Genomic DNA, 15557 nt, shown 5'->3' on the forward strand with positions numbered 1-15557 from the left:
TATTAGTGGCGCTATAAATAGGGAGTGTGTGTTTGATGTCTCATTGTCCTCAGCTTTGACTCAATCTCACAACTTCAAGACCCATGTATTAGTCAGTAGACTCGAAAAAGAATTATTGTTGGGTGTAAAGACCCATATATACAACATATTTTTAAAAGAAATATATTAATATAATGTAAAACGGTTTTGTTAATCGGTGCACCAGCGACATTGGCTAAGGAATCTATAGTGCACCAAAGGCATTGGCTAAGGAAACTACAAATAATTTTTTTTGTCTCAAAACTATAAGTTGTTATTTTTGACCAACTAATAATTATATAATTTTTTATAAAAATTTATTTATTTTGCTTTTTTAACCAAAACCCTTGAAACATTTGTTAACATTCTCCAATGTAAAATAACAATAATAATAAGGGTTATGCTAATACAATATTTTCCCAAAATTAGTGCGTTTGCATTTCCCAACACAATATTTATATATGCATCCTACTCCCTCCGGTCCTATTTATAAGAGAAAGTTGAGTCAACAAAATTTGATGTATCTGGACTGAATTTTTAACCAGATACATCAATATTTATTTACCAAACTTTCTCTTATAAATAGGATCGGAGAGAGTATTAACCAATGTCCCAAGAACACTCTTTGCCATTTTTTCTTAAACAATATTTCTATTTTTTAAAGACAATTTCAATCTAATATGAAAAAGTGAAACTAATTAAATTAGTCTGAAATGAAATTATTGAGACATACGATTAGTGATATTCTTTTTAAAACTTTTTTCACGGTCATTTTATTCTTAAACCCAAACATAATCATTTGCAATTGTTTAACCCTTTTAGTGATATCGAAATATGACAATAAATATCCATTTCATCATCATTCATGGGGCTACAATCAGGGCACATGAACTGAGCCACAAAAAACTGATTGTAGGTCTTCAGAAATGAGAGTTTTGCCTCATGACAAATAAGAAAGAAATTCATATTACATCATCTTTTTCTTTTAGTAAAAACTTTTTAAAGAACCATTAAAGTGCGACTATACATTTAGCAGTTGAATGCTCATTATTCACTTACTTTTGACGACAAACGTGGGAAAAGCATGGGGTCTTAGGATTTTAAAACCATGATTAGCATCATTTTTAAAGCTCACTTTTTTTATGGCATTTTAAAATTGAAATCTAGTTATGGATAATTACACCCAAAGATGACCCTATTGAATTGTATATTCCTTAATTCCTTGACAAAGTGCCTTTGAAACTTATTCATCCTCTATTATATGGTGTAATGATACTTTTTGGCCTTGAAATAGGGATCTTGGTACTCTTCTAGCTGGTAGTCAATTGATCAAGAAAATTAAATAATATTCGATGTGCCGAAATTAAGGTCCCTTGTAAATAAAAATGCTTAGTCAACTTTGATTAGGACAACATTAAAAATTCAACATTATTTGTATATATGTGGTTCAAAAAATTAATGTGGCTGAGGTGAGGGGACCCTAGCCAAGCTGGATTATGTGGGAATTCAAAACTAGCTTAAGATAACTATTTTTTCTAGAAGTGGAATTCCAAGATTCGTCCAACATTTCAACATCACATAGGACATTAGGGATAAGGATTTTGCCAGCTTAGTCTTCCAATTTGGTAAAGAATACCTCAAACCTCATTGCTGATATTATTCTTTCATTGCCACTTCTATATGGGACATAAAATGGTCACCTTCAAATATGTTTACCATAATACCTTTTTCTTTCTTCTTATTTTGGCTAAGGACACGTTATTTGTACCTTGTCATTAAAATGTTGTGCACCACGAAAGTGTATTTTATGGAAATGAAAACCAACTGAAGATGGTTTTTAATTTTAACCCAAAAGTTGAAGACTTTTAGCATAAAGTTTATTTAATTTGAAGATGATTGCGTCATAGGTTGGTTTCATTAGGTATGGGAATATGCGTATGGGATTGAACTCATTCATGAGCTGTGTTTTTCATATTTAGAAACAATGTTGTGCAAATCAACCTTTGATGGATTAAATAATCGTGTATTTTGGGATCATATGAAGAAATGTGTAGCATTAAAGGGGAAGCATGAAGTAATTTACACTTTTTATCGATTCCTAATTATTTCAACTCAACGAGCCTATGTTTGGTATCACAGTTTGTAATTTCTACAAAATTAAGATGTATTATCGTGATATATTTACAGTTATACTAAGCATACACTTAATGAGTTAAAATAACATGCAGCGATAAGTGAATAAACTCAAATGATTAATGAATTTAGTTAGAGATGTATGAATTGTTTGAGAGAGTATCGTTCAAAAAATAAATAAATGTAGCGAGTCTGAATTCAAATATTTAAATAAACCAATTATATATTTGCAAAACTTTATTTATCTTGGGATCAAACTCAATCTGAATTATTAGTGTCATTATTCCCCTAAAAATTAAAGGGAAATGTTAAAAAGTGTCCTTATGATTTTGGTGAAGAGGATAAAAATAGAAATTGTGTTGAAAAACGGTAAAAAGTTATCAATTTAACTTTTTAAAAGTCAAAATGTTATTGAATCAAATGCAGACATACTAATTTGGGTTCCCTTAACAAGTGTCATTGCCCTAAGGGCACTTGTTAGCATAACCCAAAATTAAAGGGTCGAGACCACACAAAAATACCACCACATGTACTTCTTTATAATTGGTATTTTCTTTAGCAGATTATATTTGGTAATTATTTCATACCTAAAAGAAATAAACCAAATTGAAATGAGAAACCTAATGATGAAAATACCCCAAGGTTATCCAATTTATTTCTCGGGTTCTCTTATAATGTCTTGCTCATTGGAATCCAATGAAAATTGATCATTTATAAACATTATTCATTCTAAGGTATACTGGTAATAATTATTTTAATAATGTTCCCCCATTATACAGTGCTGATTAAGATCCCTTAAAAAAGATTACATCAATTTGTAGATAGTTTAATAAAATCCATGCACTAAAAGTAATTTTTTAACAGAAACATCCAATTTCATCTCTCAATATTTATGTCCCTAAAAAAATCTCTCAATATTTATATCACTAAATATTAAACGTCTATGTTAAAAAAAGTTATATTGACGTTAGATACTAGTTAAATTTTTTTAAAAAAATATAAAACAAGTAAAACATTAATTCACAAAATGTTTCAACCTGGCTTATCAAAATTTAATTTATCAATTATTAATTGAAAGATAAAAAAAAATGTTAGGTCTTGAATGGAGTCTGATGGACCATTAAAAGTAACTACATAAATGAGTGAGTGGCGGAATGGTTTCTCACTTGATGCCGGTAGCTATCAATGTAGCTAACATGGATGGAGTCTGATGGACCATTGTGATGCTTGTTTGTGGCGAAGCACCCTCTTGAGAACATGTGGCAAACCTCCGCTCTACACCCCGATGTGGCAATAAAAAGTAATAGATGTTTCAACTCAAAATAAAAAATGAAAAGGAAAGAAATTCGGTTCTATTCCCTCACGCCCTCTCTGCTCTACCACCCGGTTTTTCTCCCCCCCTCCCCTCCTCCACTTCTTCGACGTCTTCCTCGTCATCTCCGGTCCACAGTTTCATCGGTCTTCGACCAGGCCGTTTTGGGTCGAAACACTCTAACGTCGGGGGTAAAAACTTCATATTTGTGTCACCACCCCCAACGTTAGGTCACAAGTTATGGCAACAAAGGTGAAGTTGAAAACACGGTGGTCGGATTAACAAATAAACAGGAGAAGAAAGAGAGGTTGGACACCTTCGTCTTGCATTTCTTGCTTCTGATTTGCGTTTTCTTTGATTTGGGTTGATCTAAGAGATAGAAAACCTCGAGGGACGGAGGCAAGCAAGGTGCGTGGGGGTGGCACCAGCAAAGTAAGGAAAGGGACGACGGACGCGGGAGATGGATGGGGGAGTGAGAGTTAATAGAAGAATGAAAACAGAGAGTTCATGGTGAGTAACAAAATTACAAAGCGAAAAAGGGTGTTCAAGAAACATTGTTCATAATTACTTTGTCATTAAAAAAATTACATAAAAGATGATTGGACAACACATTTTCACCAAAATCTTAAAGTATTGATAGAGTATACAAATCCTCTCAATTATATGGCACTAAACATTTTTATCAAAAGTAGAACTCTTATTTATTGTAATTAATACTTTGTTCTTTGAGTTCTTTATGTACATTTCTTGTGCATAGGAGAACATTTGTGTGGTTAATATATTTTATTTTGATTTGTTAAAAAAAAAAAAAATCAAGATGGTATACAACCATAACCTTGGTGACTCACTCATTCACACTAGACATGCTAAGATTGTCAACAAATTTTAAAATCTTTTAAAGAATTTAGGGTTGCTTTACAAAGAATTTTACTTAGATTATGTCTTACAAATTGATGGTATTTTCTTAAGGAGGCCCTCAGTCTTGGGCCAAATAGAAAAACACAAACATCAAAATAATACCAATTTTGGTGGCTCTCAATTCGAATCTGTGTCAAACTATTTGATAAAAACAACTAAAATTAAAAATGAGATGGTAAATTTTGTTCGTTTAGCTAAAAATCAAACTTCAAACCACATGTTTAATGGATTTCAAATGTTTATTAATCGGTACTTGAATCACACCAAGTTGGTAAATGGAAATGCTGTATAATGCTTAATTATAGTGAAAGTATTATAATTATTTGTAAATTACCATTATTATTTCATAAGCACTTATAATACATGCTATAGGTCGAACCTTTTCCCCTTTTCTCCAAAAATCATAAGTTATCATGGCAAGAAATAATAACCCACACCAAAACTTTGTCCGGTAATTGGGCAAATTCACAAGTAACACTCATAAAGCAAAATCGCTTTTTATCATAAGGGAATACGCAAAGTATTCGGTGGTAATCTTATTTTCTTTTTGATAATTTTATTTTCATTGAACTATAGTTAGTGGATATACCATACCATCAGTGTTATACACCACTCGTGTGTGACAGTGAGATACGGATATGAATTATTCTTCAAAATCTTAAATCAATAATTCAACATCATACACAAATGTTAATTCATTTATGCATATCAAATCAGGAAAAATATTACCGCAACCGCACGCACCACATGACACTCAACAAAGTTAAACCACCTTACCTGAGTTCAATGGTCCATTCACGCAGGTGATTTCAATTCAATGGGTTAGGTTTGGTGCCATTCATAACTTGTACTACAATACTTCCAACAATATTAGTTACTAGTGATCGATTCATAAGTAGATAGTAACCTAAAACTCTAATCAATATTTAAATGTCTTCTAGTGATATTGATTAAGCATGTTAATCATCAATTCTATATACTACAAAATATGATATATAGTTTATTTTTTGCACATTTTTTCCACTTTTGTTTAATTATAATTGAACTGAGAATAAGAATTCGTGAAATACTACACATGCATGTCTAATGCTATACGAATAATGAAAAAAATAAGAAAATTCTATGAAGCTGTTGATCATTTCATTCTATATTAATGGATTCACACTACAAAAGCCAAGAGAAAAAACTAGAGACTAAAAACAACCACTCAATTCCTTCTTTCAAGTAAAAAAGGAGAAATTAATTAATCCAGCTAAAATATCATACCCACGTCTCATTACATCCTATGATGAAAAATAACATCATCAAACATAAAAACACCTTCACCATGTACATGAGTTAAATGTCTTGTTTTTTTTTTTCTTTTAAGGAAAAAGAAAAAGAAGAAAGAGAAAAATAAAATAAGAACCCAAGAAGTCACCTTTATCCAAAAAACTACTATTGATATCATTAGTTTTTCTTCATGGTGATCTCCAACTTCTTAAGCCAATGTCATTGTGTTTCCTTGAAGGAGTTGAGTATGGTATATGCATCCTTTTTGGCAAGAAACCAAAGAAATGACCTTGATGCTGAGATTTAGGCTTCACTTTGAAGTCATTTGTTGTTCTTGATCCATGACATTGTCCTAATATGAAGAGAATTAAAAGCAACCAGATAACAAGAAGTACAGGTCTTCTACACAACACCATGTTGTGTATCAAAGTTTCACTATGGATTTTCTAGATGAAAGAAGATGTGTTTACAAGTTGAATGTTGAACCAACTAGCTTTTTAGGCAAATGAGGGGTGGGAATAGCAAAAAACCAAAAAAAAAAAACAGAGAACTTGGGAGATTTTGTTTAGGAAAATGAGTGTTTGATTTTGAAGTTTTGTTTGTGTTTGTGCTTGTGTTAGAGAAATGAGAGTTGTGTTTGCAGTGTGATTTGGTGAAGAGAAATGAAAGAGTCAAAGGAGAAGCAGAAAGTTGAAAAGGGTGGAGAAGGCTTTAGGAACGGGTCTTATGGGGTGGAGTGATTATTATAATGAGAAAAGAAAGAAAAATGAATATTTAAATAATTAAATAAATTAAAGTGAAACAGTACATGAGGTACAAAGAAAAAGCAAATAAAAAAAAAGGATTTGTTTTTTTTTTTTTTGTTTGGTTGAATGGGAAGAAAAGAAAAGTAGGCATACTGGTGTAGGATGAAGCAAAAGAGATGTGTGTTGTGTTTGTGTAATGTCATATATTTTGTTTTGTTTTGGGTTTGGTGAGTGTTTGGACCCACCTAGTATTTATGAATGGCCGACTAAGAAAGAAGGAACTGTAGTTTTAGACCCCTCCATCCATCCCATTACTGGAAAAATTGTCCATTTGCCGTAGAACTTTTTGTAGGGTCTCATTTCTAATACTTTCTCTGCTTCTCTCTGTCTTAACCCATTCCTCTAATTTAAAAGGTGCATGCTACCTATACTATACTCCTACTGTCATATTTATGCACACACACACAGTAAGTGAAGTGAACTACTACTAAATCACGTACACTTCTGACCTCAAACAACTTTCTTCTCTTTTGAGATTTTCCACAATACTTGGATTTTTAAATAAAGAGAAGGAAGGCTCTATCCACTTTGTCACTCACAAGCAATGTTTAAAATTTGAATTATATTGCAGTCTAAAATATATTGTGATCTTTAATTAATATTGTAAAGAATTGCATTCAAATGTAGCTAATGCAACAATTGCAGTGTAGCAGTCTCCATAAGATTGTGTGTGACGACAATCTTTAAAAATAGAAAATATAAAATTAATACAAGAGAATTAATTTTTCAACATCAAAATTTTGATGTTAAATCTGGTGTCATGTAGATTTTGGTGTTTTTGGAGCGTCTTTTGACGGCTCATATGGTGTATTTTGTACAGTGTTCATTTTCATATATATATATTTGCTATTCAAAAAAAAATGTAGATTTTCCGATAAATTTTAAAATGTGTGTAAGTTGAAGAATATAAAAAATAAGAGAGATAGAGATAAATATCTATGATATCTCGTATAATATTAGTATTTTCTTGTTCAAACAACACAACCTTAATAATGTAGGGTAGATGCAATTTTTTCTAGGAATGATGCAATATTATCATGTGAAATCTAAGCTCTTACAAAATGAAAGGGTGGAAGAGTTTTACAACATAAAAAAGGGGATGTTGGTGTTTTTTTTTGTGGTGGTCGGGGTTTGAACCCCAGACTTTGCATACAGTTAAAACTCTATAAATTAATAATGTCAGGACCGGAGAAATTTATTAATTTAGAGAGTTATTAATTTATTGATAAATTAATAATTATTAATTTAAAGAGTTTTTAAGTAATTATATTGTACATACCAAACAAAAAGGCAAATTGGTCTATGCCTCTTAGAATTACGTTGCAGCGAACCTTGAGACTCAACGTAAATTAGTAACTACTGTGTTCATATGCATTGGAAATCAATAATGACTTTAGAAGTACAGTAAATGTAAACAAGAGGAACAAATGTGTTTAATGTATTCTTAATATATTTTTTTCAGTTTCTATGAATTATTAATTTATGATTTTCTTGGGACCGAAAATTATAAAGGGATCTCCCGAAAAATTATTATCTTATTATTTTATCGAGTTTTTCAATTTTTTACATTGGCCCAAGTCGGAACCGGACAAATTTATTATTTTAGAGAGTTTATTAATTTACCGAGTATTAATTCAAAGAGTTTCTACTGTATATTATGCATTGTCTTTACCAACTGAGTTAAGCTCACGAGAACGGGATGTTGGAGTTTAAAGGACGAGGAATGACTACAAGTTATGATAATTCTATAGATAAACGTGTTCAAAGATAAATAATTTTAAATTAAACCCATTTTTAAATTAAATCAATCTCATATACTCCAATTAAAATCAAACTTATTTGGTGGCAACCAAACAGTACCTAGTAGCTGTGCATATTCTTATATCAAAAAATTTATCTAATTCGTGGTTGTATTTACTTGGTCAAAATTTCTTGAAATTATAACATTCTGTGTTACATGAATTGAATGCTACTAGCTTCCTTCCAACCAGTGAGTACTAAGTTAAAGACAGAAAAGTGTACACTCCAGCTTCAAACAGAAAAGAGAATTAAATGCAACATGTCAGGGCTTTTTGTGTGGACCCATTCTTCTTCGTATCAAAAGCTTAGCACTTTCATTAAACCCTTCCTTCGTGACACGTACAGGCAATGCTTGATCCTCTTTCAATGCCCTTCCATATAGGATGGGGCATGGCTTGCAAGCTCAGTGCTTCCTGACTGTCCCAGCAATGCATCATGCATGCAATGCATTTCCTATCTCTTCTTTTTTATATGTCTCTCCACTTTACACTTTATTTACACTCTGTGTCTTGTGAAAGCTTTTAATATATGGTAAATGTATATTGCAATTTTTCATTATGCATGGCAATTCAAATTTCTGTTTAAAACTTTAAAGCGTATATGAGCAAGCATCTCTAATGTTAAGATTCATTTTCAACTTTTCACTATTTTTTTATTTCAATTTTTTACTAATTACTTACTTACAGTATATCAATATAAGTTAAGAATCTTTAATGAATTATTACTCCAACAGTAAAACCCTAGAAAAACTTCAGACGTGTTTCATGTTTGATCCCACGGTTAGCCCTAAAAGGTGTTATAATTATAAAATTATTTTAACAAAATGAGGTTTATGAGTTGCCATCTCTAAATGTTTGTTTGGATTGACGATGAATTTGTCAAAATTACAATGACATCGTGATTATGTCGAAGTTCTAAAGTGTACAGTTTTTGTCAAAATCATAGCGACTCAATGTAATTCCAACAATCTCACCGTGAATTAAATCATATACTCGATGGCAGATCTACCCCAAAAGAGGGCTTATATAGCGCTCTTTAGACAGCGCTTTTTTACAAAAGCGCTATTGTAAATTACACGGAACCCTTAGATAGCGCTTATAATAAAAAGCGCCATCTAAATGTCTACTTTCATATAGCACTTCCATGATAAAAGCACTTGCATAAGCTTCAATTAAAAATAAGAAAAAACTAAAAATTCTTCTATTACTTCTGATAGCACTGGAAAGAAAAAACGCTATTTTATGATACACCATTAGATAGCGCTTGTAAATATAAAAAAATGCTATCAAAGGATTGCTTTAAATAGCGCCCAAAACTTCCATCAAACGCTATCTATCTATATTTTTTTAAAAAAAATATTTTATTAAAAATAGATATGATTTAAGGGTCATAGGTTCGATACTTGTAATTGCTAACTTTCTCTTTTTTTATTCGAAACAAAGAAATATAACATAAAATCCTAGAAAACCCTTTACACGAATCAATCGCTCATGGGAACCCAAAAAACCCTTTCATCCAATTCAATCTTTCATTCATGGAAAAATCGATAAAACCTTTTAACGATTCATTCATTAAAACCCTTTCCTGCTAATTCATTCGTTCAATGAATCATCTCCAGAAACCAATAAACCATTCATCGATTCATATATCTTTTGATTTTTCAATTGATATTCCCTTCCTTCCTCGAACAATCTTTACCGTTTGATCTCGATCTATATCTATGTCTTCTTCCCCCAGAAACCCATTCCACGCAGATGCATCACACGTGGGCTGTGAAAGCAACATCATCTCAGTTTACAAAGCTTGAGTGACCGTGTTGCAAAGTTAGAATCACGATTCGAGAAGAGAGAAAGAATATTGCGTATTGTGAAGACTGAAGAACCTGATACTGATGCTAAAGTTGTTGTTTTAACACATGTAAGGTACCTCTAAGCTTTAACCTTTTTCACCTGTGATCTTTCTCAGGCTTTTGTGTTGTTTTGATTGCTGCAGTTATCGCTTTTTATGCAAAATCATGTTACTTGTGTCTTGACCATAAGGTGTTTGGTAAAATGCCTCAACGAAGTGTAGTTCCTTAGAACATTATGATTTTAGTTAGTCTCATAGAACATAGTATCTTGCTGCATCATCATTATTATTAGTATTATTATTATTTCTGATACTCTACCAATAAGTTTGAAGTTGTGAAAGAAAAACGCTTTAACTATTGGAGTCACCAGGTATACTAGATGGCCTGCCTACTCGACATGTAATTAGCTGCTTGGCAATGTAAAACAAATGTGCTTTATTTGACTATTTTCTAATTCAGAGGTACATGTGACATACGCAATTGTAAACAAAGTGTTATTGGCCTTATGTATATGTAAAATTCCCTTTAGTATTAACCATACTAACCAGTAAGTACTACTCTGCCCAAGCCTGTGAATCTACTAGTAACTTTTGAAGTTATCAGTGGCCTTCTTTGGCAGAAATTTTTATCAGTTTGGACTCAGAAATTGATTAAGAAAGTCAATGAATGACTTACGAATAAGTTCCTAGAGAAATCTCATTGAAAACATTCTCTATCATTTATGTTCCTAGAGAAATTAAAGTTCCAATTTACCATCTAGCATTATGAAAATGTAAGATGGGATCATGAGAGACTAATGCTAGGAGAGGAAAAATAATCAAGGAAAAGCCTCCATGAATATTAAATTTCTTGTGGACCCCAACCCGACACTTACCTAGAGTCCAAGTATCTAACCTGATATTGGTTACTTATATGTAACAGATTAAGGAGAGTTCTTTCCCACCATGGGAAAGTCCCTTTACACAGGACAGCTGTCAGTTGAAAACTGGCAGAACAAAAAAATAAAAAACACTCAGTATATATTTTTATTGTTGTTTGTAACATTCTACTGCACCTCCTTATTTTCTAACAACAACGCGAAGCACACCTCACCCTCCATTGAAGCATTAAAACGTTAAATTTCCTTCTTCTTCTTAAACACTATAATACACAGAACATAAGAAAACCCATAAAAAAGCTTAACATAGTATACTGTCATTTGATTACATAACACAAAACATCAATTCTTCTTCTTTTCTCGTTCGATTACTTGATAATTTTGACAATGATAGTTTTGGAATTTGGTTCAAGTGTTGTTGAATCAGGATTTAGAGTTGGGGTTTACTAGATTCGAGTCATTCAAAGTTGGATCCTTTCTTGGTTTTTTTTTTTTTTTTTGCAGATTGTTTTATTTTTTAGATTTGGATTTTGGGGTTTTGTTTTAAGGATGTTGATGATGATTCTGCAGTGTTCATAATATTTCAACATTCTTTGTTTGATTTTCAGCAAAAGAGAAATGCCTATTATTTGTTTGATGTTTGTTTGATTTTCAACAGAAGAGAAATACGTATTATTTGTTTGATGAAGGAGAGGTGGAGAAGAAGATGAGGGAGAGTTAGTGTATGATGAAGGGGTAAAACTGTAAAAGCAACATTTAATATAAATAATTTAGAGAGTAATTAATAATTAGTTAAAGCAATTAGAATCTGACCTATCTGACTTTTGAAATTTGAATTTACGGAGATTCAATAGTATTTTAATTAATGCAATTAATTTAATCTTAAAATTATAATTAACCAATTGATAATAAACAATTGAATGTGGTGGGGTCTCATTTTTTTTCTCCATGTGAATTGCCAAAAAGTCACAAGCAGGTATCCTATCTAAAATCTGAACCATTGAATTATAAAAATAATATATCTATGGCTGAAAATCAACTTTCCCATCATGGGAAAAAACTCTCCTTTCCCATTTTAAACGGCACCACAGATTAGTGCCCAAGAGGATTAAAAGATTCCCACACCTAGTGACCTAGCAAAACCATACTTGTTAATCCATTTATTCAACAATTATAATAATAATAATAATAATAATAATAATAATAATAATAATAATAATAATAATAATAATAATAATAATAATAATAATAATAATATTATTATTATTATTATTATTATTATTATTATTATTATTATTATTATTATTATTATTATTATTATTATTATTATTATTATTATTATTATTAAGTTTAGTAAATTACTCACCATGATGTGTTAATTAGTTGCTCGAGTTTTTTTTCTTTCCCTTTGTTTGATTGTGTAGGCCACCTCTTTGGGAGCAATTTTGTTTATGCTATAAAGGATAGAAGTTATGACTAAATGGTTAATTTATAATCTATAATCTTAGTGTCAGGGATCATAAAAAGAAAGGTTGCTTGTTATGACTATATGAATTTGCATACTTATACTATGTGAAGGTACTAAATGGAGGACCACTTTCTATGAAGCACGGATATGGACACGGATATCGGACACGACATGGACATTGATACACGGACATAGTTAATAATTTAAAAAAATTACATAATTTAGTGTAATTACAAATATCGGTGTCGTGTCGGACACCAGAACACGCCTAACCCGAGGAATGTCTGTGCTTCATAGCACTTGTGAATTGGAAAACAAAATATGTGTTTGTCCTGGCATGAAAACTTTGGTGAGATTAGAAGATTGAATTATTCTAATTTTGTTGATTAGTTGTCCTCATTATTATACATGATATATGGTGATACCTAAAAAAAATGCATGATATGTGATGTTATTGACGTAGCTTATTATATTACTAATATGACCTTTGTTTTGTACTGTATAGGTGTTTGATATGTGATAGGGCCAAACCGCAAGTGCACGGCCTATCGAAGTAATAGTAGTAAGAAGAGTATCGTTCCGCTAGAGAGTTGTGAATTCAATTAACTTTTAGAGAATGATTAGAAGAGAGAAAAGTTTATAAAAAGGGGGTTTAATTGCTGAAAGTAAATAACAATAATACAAAAGAGCCTTGGGATTATCGGTTCATCATAATAACAAATCTTTCACTAGACAAGACTTTAACTTCTAATTCCATGGTTTACACCTTAATTTCTAAAGACCGGTTTCCCTTTAGCCCCTCACCTTTCCGATGAAAGTCCGGTGAGAGTTTACTTCTAGTAACCAAGCCTATTTCGCTGACTTGATTACTAGAAGATGCGTATAAGGATTGAAACTACTTGTGTCTCAATAATTGCAAAGACTATTTCGCTGCCTTTGCAATTATTGTCTAGATTCACTTGTTCCAACATCAAAGCTCCGCTCTCGCTTTATGAATTGATGTTTGGGATGATGGATTAACAATTATCAAACCCTCCACTTTCGCTTCTACAGTTTGATAATGGTTAATCCATATTAAAACGGTGAATCAAAATTAGAAATTATGGTTACATAAAATTAGGGTTAAAGCTTGGTTCGTTAGGATTATGTCATTAGACTTTTCCAACAATCCCAAGACAAAGAAGAGTCTACTCACTAACGTTCATTGTAGACATGGGGGAAGAAGAGAGAAAGCAATAAAGTAAAAGAACAATAATATAAAAGTGAACTTTTATTCCAAGAACAAAAGATGAATGTTTATGATGGAGTGCTACTCTATTTATAGCTTTACAATTGACTTAGAAACTAAGCAACTAAAAGGGTAAAACAGTAAAGCTGCAACAGGGTAACTTGGGCCCGAAGAAAAAGCAGCAAAAGAGGGTTCTAGATCGAGCACGGCCGTGCCACATGTTGGCACGGGCCGTGCCAAGCTTCTGCCTTGGCGGGAATATATTTTTGTCCCGTATCTTCGTATTTTCGCACTGTATTTGCTCCAGTCCTCTTTCTTTTGCTCCAAGACACCTTCCACTATATATTCGTTCCTAAAATATAATAAAAAGCAATTTAAAGTAAAACATTCAAAAAGGAAATAAAATGCAATAAAATAAAATCAAATCTTTAATAAAACTAAACTAAATAATGCGATAAAATAGACTAATTAATGACTCATCAAACCCCCCCCCCCCCCCCCCCCCCCCCACACTTGAATCTTTGCTTGTCCTCAAGCAAAATGCAATAGACATAGCAGCAACAAAAGATTAATCATGGCAATACTTATTAATAACACATGTCTCAAAAGAAAGGTTTTGTTTCAAGTACACTAATTACAATTTCAAACATTCCTCATGAACCTATTCAACCCAACATCAAGTCTCAAGTGAGTGTGTGTGTGTGCAGTCCAACCTTTTTCTTGCTCCTGTATAAGACAGATATTATGAGGAACAGGTTCTATCCTTAATGCTAAAGTAACCGAGAAAAGTCCTTTCTTCATTTCATATAAGAGTGATGGGAATTTAAGTTAAAATTAAATTAAATTAACAATTAAGCACAAGGGCTGCAGATGCTTAGGGGCTATCTATCCTCATAGGAAGTCTTTTTGGATGTAATTGTCCTTTCCCCCTAGATTCAAAATCACCCTAAGCAGTGCTGCAAAATTTTCTTTTATTTCATCTCCGCGTAGGAAGTCTTTTTGGATGTAGTTGTCCTTTCCCCCTAGCATTGATGAATTTGTTTTTCTTTAAGTTCAAATTAGGGAGTCACCACCACAATTAGGAAGTTAGGGATTGTCCTTTCCCCCACATGTTGGTGCCATTCTCCCACCCCATTTAATTTTAACAATTAAGAATATAACAATTAAGAACATTTGATTATTTTCCCACACAAACTTATATTACTTTTACTCTGAAGACTTTAAAGGGTCTAAGTTAACACTAAAGATAGAATGTGCGCCTTAAAATACCTACTCATACATTTGCTCAAAGATTGCAACTGGGTGCTTTTCTCATTGGAGATTTTTCACAATAAAACAAGATGTGGGTATAGCAAGAACAAAAGAAACACAAGAAACTACTTTCATGTACAAGAAACAACCTTTAAAGAAGAGACAAAACAAAAAAATTTATGCCATATTTTACATTAAAAACAAGCTACTAATTATGCCTTTCACTTTTAAAACAAAACAAAAGAAAAAAGTTCAAGGGAGTTTGGACACTACGACTCTAGATACTTTATTAGCCCCCCCCCCCCCCCCCACACACACACACACACACACACACTTAGGGGAAGCATTGTCCTCAATGATTCAAAGAAAAATAAATTAAAAGAGATGAAGAAGAATAGAAGAAAGAGAGAAGAGAGAAGGGAAGAGAGGAAGAGGAAAGCTCACAGTTTATAGAGGTTCATAAGGAGGACCTTGGAGTTGTAGGTGTTGCATCATCCGCATCTCATTATTTTCTTGAGTTAAGCGGTTGCCCCTTTGAACATCGTTCCTTAGTCCGGCGATTTCAACACCTTGCCTTTGTTGCTCGATGCTCACTCTTTCAACTTCATTGTGAATCCATGCACAT

This window comes from Medicago sativa, chromosome 4 (genome assembly GCF_051527215.1).
Source record: "Medicago sativa cultivar Bolivia chromosome 4, Bolivia_mono, whole genome shotgun sequence".
NCBI lineage: Eukaryota > Viridiplantae > Streptophyta > Magnoliopsida > Fabales > Fabaceae > Medicago > Medicago sativa.